The sequence below is a fragment of the Bos mutus genome, chromosome 22, assembly GCF_027580195.1.
Source record: "Bos mutus isolate GX-2022 chromosome 22, NWIPB_WYAK_1.1, whole genome shotgun sequence".
NCBI classification, from domain to species: Eukaryota; Metazoa; Chordata; class Mammalia; order Artiodactyla; family Bovidae; genus Bos; species Bos mutus.
In genome coordinates this window covers 15,151,399-15,158,235 of record NC_091638.1, presented here as the reverse complement: position 1 = coordinate 15,158,235, position 6,837 = coordinate 15,151,399, and the positions used below count along the sequence as shown (strand labels likewise).

General features: G+C 43.8%; 1 non-coding gene across 1 annotated transcript; it reads right to left on the bottom strand.

The window, feature by feature from the left end:
• Positions 1–214: 214 nt before the first annotated feature.
• On the bottom strand, positions 215–287 carry TRNAG-CCC (transfer RNA glycine (anticodon CCC)). Its single transcript has one exon. It is a non-coding gene; the product is annotated as a tRNA-Gly (tRNA).
• Positions 288–6,837: the final 6,550 nt, after the last annotated feature.

The following is a 6,837-nucleotide window of genomic DNA, read 5'->3' as shown; positions in this document are numbered from 1 at the left end:
TCACTCTGGGAGCTTTTGAATATTTAGGATTTTAACAATCTCTGCAGTCCTAGTTGGAAAGTCAACCTTATTTCAGCTGCTGCTTGCATAAAGTATCCACAGGTGATGTTGCCAATTGCTCACTAACTGCCCTTTTCTTTTAAGTACCTATTTACTTGGAGGTGCCAGGTCCATTGCAGCATGCAAACTCTTAGTCGCAGCACATGGGATCTAGTTCCCTGGCCAGGGATTGAACCTGGGCCCCCTGCATTGGGGGAGCAGAGTCTTAGCCACTGGACCATCAGGGAAGTCCCTGATTGCTCTTTCTTAGCATGTATTCCTGGTGCTTCCACCCGTCTGATTCCCTAAATATTGAGTCTTATTCCTTAAGACTTCATCCTGGGTCCTCATATTTTGCTGTACTCTCTCTGGGGGCAGTACCGTCCAACAGACCTTTCTGCAATAATGAAAATGTTCTACACCTACACCATCTAATAAGGTAGCCAACTGCCACATATGGTTACTATGTGCTGGAAATCTGGCTGTTGTGCCTAAAGACCTAAATTTTTAATTTAATACCTATATGTAGCTAGTGGCTACAGTATTAAATAGTGCAGCTCTAGGAGATTTCATTCATTTCTTCCCACAGCTTTAAATACCTTCTGCTCCTTTGACCACTCCCAAATGCACAGCTCCAGGTATTGCCATCACTTCATGGCAAATAGATGGGGAAACAGTAGAGACAGTGACAGACCTTATTCTGGGGGGCTTCAAAATCACTGCAGATGGTGACTGCAGCCATGAAATAAAAAGACCCTTACTCCTTGTAAGAAAAGCTATGACCAACCTAGACAGCATATTAAAAAGCAGAGACATTACTTTGTCAACAAAGGTCCGTCTAGTCAAAGCTTTGGTTTTTCCAGTAGTCATGTATGGATGTGGGAGAATTGGACTACGAAGAAAGCTGAGCACCGAAGAATTGATGCTTTTGAACTGTGGTATTGAAGAAGACTCTTGAGAGTCCCTTGGACTGCAAGGAGATCCAACCAGTCCATCCTACAGGAAATAAGCCCTGAATATTCACTGGAAGGACTGATGCTGAAGTTGAAACTCCAATACTTTGGCCAGCTGATGTGAACAACTGACTCATTTGAAAAGACCCTGTTGTTGGGAAATACTGAAGGTGGAAGGAGAAGGGGATGACAGAGGATGGATGGTTGGATGGCATCACCAACTCAATGGACATGAGTCTGAGTACACTCCAGGAGTTGGTGATGGACAGGGAGGCCTGGCGTGCTGCCGTCCATGGGGTCACAAAGAGTCGGACACGACTGAGCGACTGAACTGAACTGAGGTATGACCATCCAGAGCTTCAGTCCATATATAAAACCATCTACTTGAAATTTCTAATTGCACATCTCACACATAGTACAAATGTTAACATTAAATAGAGTTTTAGATTTTTCCATCCCCAGACCTATTCTCATTCCAGTAAATGGCAACACTAACTCAGCTATTCAAGCCAGGAAGCTACCCCTGACTCCTCCCTATCCATTATCCTTGCATCTAATCCATTAGCAGTTCACTGATTTTTCTTTCCAAAATATATCTTCAATCCACTTTCTCTTCATTTCTATTATCACCACCCTCTCCAGGCCACTATCATCTCCAACCTGGGCTGCTGGCAGTCTCCAACATGCTCTCTACTTCCACTTTGGCCCCCTTTTCTCTTAGTAGCCAGAAGTTCACCATCATCTTATAATAAGAATCAAACATGCCATTTCTCCACTGAACACCCTTCAGTGGCCTCTTCTCACTTAGGACAAAATCGAATGATCTGGCCCATCGATCTCTACAATCCCAACTGGTGCCACACATGCCCTGATCATTTTGCTAAAATCTTGTCTTCTTGGACATGCCAAACTCTTCACACATCAGGTAGTCTGCACAGCTCTTCCCTCTATCCATTCTTCCTGTTCTTGATATAAGAGGCTGTTTCTCATCCTTCAGCTCTTAGCACTGATGTTACTCTTAGAACAGGCCTTCTGTGAGCATCTTTAGAAAGAGGGCCCCCCTTTCTGATCTTGTTCATTCTCTTCATAGCAATTAGCAACCTTTAATGATTTGGTTCACTTGATTTTTCTCGGTTGGTCCCTTTAATCCTCACTAGGTTAATATTCCATGAAGGCAGGGCGCAGGTCTGACTTCTCATTCCTTGGCAGGACCTGACATGGTGGTTTGCATACAGGCAGTTGCTCAGTAATATTTGCTCAATAAACGACTTGCCCAAAACACTTGTTCATGTTACTCATTTCCATTTCCTGGTTCTGTGTAGTACAAAACAAAATGTTTACTGCTTATTAGAGGTTCTCTAGCTGGACAATGTTGGGCCAAGTTCTGGAGTTATCAGTATGTTTGTGCTTTTCAGAAAGCAGAAGTCTCGTCCAAGCAGGCCTCTGGTTTCTCTTCCTTGCTCCTTCAACAAATTCTATTCACTGGTTGGGAGTTTATAAAAGTGGGATTCTAAATAGCAGTGGGGCAAACTGCAGTCTGGAGAATGGCTCTAAAAGTGGAGAATCTGGAATGGATGTTTCATCTGTGTTGGCCAGCATTCTGCTTCTCTGAATTGGGCCTTTGGTTATCTGATCTTTTAAGATGGTTCATGCCATTCATTAATATACTGCATTTCTTCACAGTTAATATTTTAACACCTTTTTAAAATATGGTCTTACCTTACAGACTCAATATCAAGCACAGTTAATTCTGGAATCCTTCACTGACCCCTTACTTGCTGCAGAGAATCTAAGCATTTCTAGCATCCGTCTTTGATCCTGGACTCTGCAGGGCATTTGTGACCCTGATGCCAAGACACTTGATTATATTTCCACTGCTGACTGACTGAGGATACCCAACAGAGTGCGAGCCCTCATCAGAGAGTGACCGTTTCTCCCTCCTTTAGGTGGCCCCACAGCTGACTTCAGGATGTGGGTATGATGGCAATGAGAAGGGGACAGACGAGGAGAGAATTAGGAGAGTGGTGCAGTGACAGGGGTTGTAACTATACAAATTTTTATGAAAAAAAAATTCCACTTTATTTACATTTCTCCAGAGAACTCTCTCATAATCCAAGGGCAATCAGGTCTCCCAAGACTGCAGGGCCCCGACCATCCCCACTGCTCCCCTTAAGTCACCTCCATGGTCTCAAGGAGGCTCACAACTTCTGAGGAAGAGAAGGTCCTGGAGTTGGCAATGTAACAGCAATATCCTCATATCAAATACAGTTTTAAGTGGGGTAGACTTACAGAAAGCAGTATTAATAAATACTTTGTGTGTGTGTACCCAGAAAGACACAGAAATAACGTATTGTCTCTGAGGAGGGCTGAGAGACAGGAATGACAAGGAACGTTTGAACCATTTCAATTTTTTTTTATCATGAGCATATTATATCTAGTCAAAAATAAATATTCTTCAAAATTTGAAAAACAGAAAGAAATGCCATGCTCCAGAGAGCCGTTTATAGCTGGACTAACAAGCATGAGACTATTAGAAAAATATAAGACAGCACATAATTAAATACCAATTTGGGTGGTACTGACTACCATTAGAAGAGGAAAAGAGGTCTGTTCAACAGAAGGAGCTGGGTCTTAGATGAGGAAGAGAGCCTTTTAGCCCAGGGAAACTTTAGAAGTAAAAACAGGCAAGACTAGAAATGTGCGCAAGGAACAGTAGAGTCAACTGGGCCTGGTTCCAATCTCAACTCTAGAGTTTAGTAGCTGACTGGACTCGAGTGAGTATTATAACCTCTTTCAACCTCATATTTCTCCTGTATAAAATGAGAATAAGAATACCTACATTACAGGATTAAAAAAAACACGCTAGTAAAGTAATGCTCAAAATTCTCCAAGCCAGGCTTCAGCAATATGTGAACCGTGAACTACCTGATGTTCAAGATGGTTTTAGAAAAGGCAGAGGAACCAGAGATCAAATTGCCAACATCCGCTGGATCATGGAAAAAGCAAGAGAGTTCCAGAAAAACATCTATGTCTGCTTTATTGACTACGCCAAAGCCTTTGACTGTGTGGATCACAATAAACTGTGGAAAATTCTGAAAGAGATGGGAATACCAGACCACCTGACCTGCCTCTTGAGAAATCTGTATGCAGGTCAGGAAGCAACAGTTAGAACTGGACATGGAACAACAGACTGGTTCCAAATAGGAAAAGGAGTACGTCAAGGCTGTATATTGTCACCCTGCTTATTTAACTTCTATGCAGAGTACATCATGAGAAACGCTGGACTGGAAGAAACACAAGCTGGAATCAAGATTGCCGGGAGAAATATCAATAACCTCAGATATGCAGATGACACCACTCTTATGGCAGAAAGTGAAGAGGAACTAAAAAGCCTCTTGATGAAGGTGAAAGTGGAGAGTGAAAAAGTTGGCTTAAAGCTCAACATTCAGAAAACGAAGGTCATGGCATCCGGTCCCATCACTTCATGGGAAATAGATGGGGAACCAAAAAGTGGAAACAGTGTCAGACTTTATTTTTCTGGGCTCCAAAATCACTGCAGATGGTGACTGCAGCCATGAAATTAAAAGACGCTTACTCCTTGGAAGGAAAGTTATGACCAACCTAGACAGCATATTCAAAAGCAGAGACATTACTTTGCCAACAAAGGTCCATCTAGTCAAGGCTATGGTTTTTCCTGTGGTCATGTATGGATGTGAGAGTTGGACTGTGAAGAAGGCTGAGCGCCGAAGAATTGATGCTTTTGAACTGTGGTGTTGGAGAAGACTCTGAGAGTCCCTTGGACTGCAAGGAGATCCAACCAGTCCATTCTGAAGGAGATCAGCCCTGGGATTTCTTTGGAAGGAATGATGCTAAAGCTGAAACTCCAGTACTTTGGCCACCTCATGTGAAGAGTTGACTCATTGGAAAAGACTCTGATGCTGGGAGGGATTGGGGGCAGGAGGAGAAGGGGATGACAGAGGATGAGATGGCTGGATGGCATCACCGACTCGATGGACATGAGTCTGAGTGAACTCCGGGAGTTGGTGATGGACAGGGAGGCCTGGCGTGCTGCGATTCATGGGGTCGCAAAGAGTCGGACACGACTGAGCGACTGAACTGAACTGAACTGAACTGAAGGAATGTATGTAAAACAGTTAGCACAGTACCTGACACAGAGTAGGTGCTCAACTAAACGTTGCCTGGTATGAATACGGCTGAACAGGGAAACCAGTCTTGCCAGAGTACAGGGTATTCACTCAGAAGGGGCAAGATAATACTGGATGTTGCAGTCCAGCAAACTGTGGGCCATCATTTCATCTTGTGGTTGGGGTTCCTGTAGCATAAGAATTAGAAACAAATATCACCATTACGCATTCTCTACTGTTCAAGAAGGTGAGAAGTCTGACGGTTATAGGGTTTCTCTCCAGCACGGCACCTCTGATACATAATCAAAACAGAATTCTAAGTGAAGGCTTTCCCACAGTTGTTACATGTCTAGGGCCTTTCCCCAGTATGGATTCTCTGATAACAAGTGAGATGTGCCTCGCAAATAAAGCTTTCCTCACAGTCAATACATTCATGAGGCTTCTCTCCAGTGTGGACCCAGGGGTGCCGAGCGAGACCCAAGTTCCACATGAAGCCTTTCTTAAAGCCCTTACATTCATAAAGTTTCTCCCTAGTGTGAATGTGATTGGTAGTTGTAACCAGGACTGTGCTTCTTCACACCCAGGGGGAGGAACAGGGCAGGCCTTCCTTAGGCTCTAACCATGGTGAGTCACAGTCCACGTGTTGCTCTACTCACCATCTTAAGTCTTATGCCGGCTCTAAATTGGTCCCATAGCCAGGGAGAAGCTGTGCATTGACTGACTTGGCCTGGATTGCTGGTCTCTGAACAGGTCTCTCATGTAGTGACTTAGATGGGAGAACTTACTTGGCTTATCTCAGTGGGGGCCTATGCTAGAAGCTGGAGTTGGGATTACTCCCACCCAAAGGGCCTGGCTACTCCCTAGTCGGGGAGGGGGAGGAGAATGGATGTAGGGAGGGAACCACAGTGTCCTCTAGATTCTCTCAGGATCTCAGGACCTACTCTCGCTACCACTCCAGGGAATTTCCCATCTCTGCTTTAGACAGAAAGCTAACAGCGAGGTTATTCCTTGAATAAAACCTGAACTCCCTGACCTGCAGCAGCCCTTCCTGGAGCTCATGTTACTACTCAATTTCCCTTGGAAATTGTAGAATTGGTCTACAGTTCTCCAGGCTTGGATGGGAGTTACAAAGAAACAGAGCTTAACTAACTCTGAAGAATTTATTAGAGTGGACCTTTGTAAATATGTGCTTTACATATTTTTATCACTAGAGTTTTATCCTTAGGTGTTTATCATTAGAGTTAGAAGTGACTTCTGGAAGTGGCTGAGTGAGGCTATGAGGCCATTTTTATGGATGCCATAGAGAGACTCATCGCTGACCCTTATAAAAAGAGAAGGCTATGATGGATAGGAAGGAAGGGAAGTAAGAGATGGTGATTTCCCAACACAGCCTCAGGAGCAGCTCTTTGAAATTCTATCCTGTCAGGATAGTTTTCTATATGAATTGGCTTTCAGCTCCTAGGGGCAGGTGCAGAGACGTTAGTCTTTCCTATTTCTTCTTGACATTTTAAAATGAGTGACAAGTTTTTGTATTTTGGTGAACTGATGGAATCCCAACTTCCCTGAACCTCTCTTTCCTGTCCTTTATATTCTTACTACTCTCAAATTTCAGGTCATCTGTGTTACCAGTCTTTCCCCCAACCTTCATTCTCCCCTCCTGCTTAGACACAGGAGTGGCACTTGAGAAAAATGGACATATT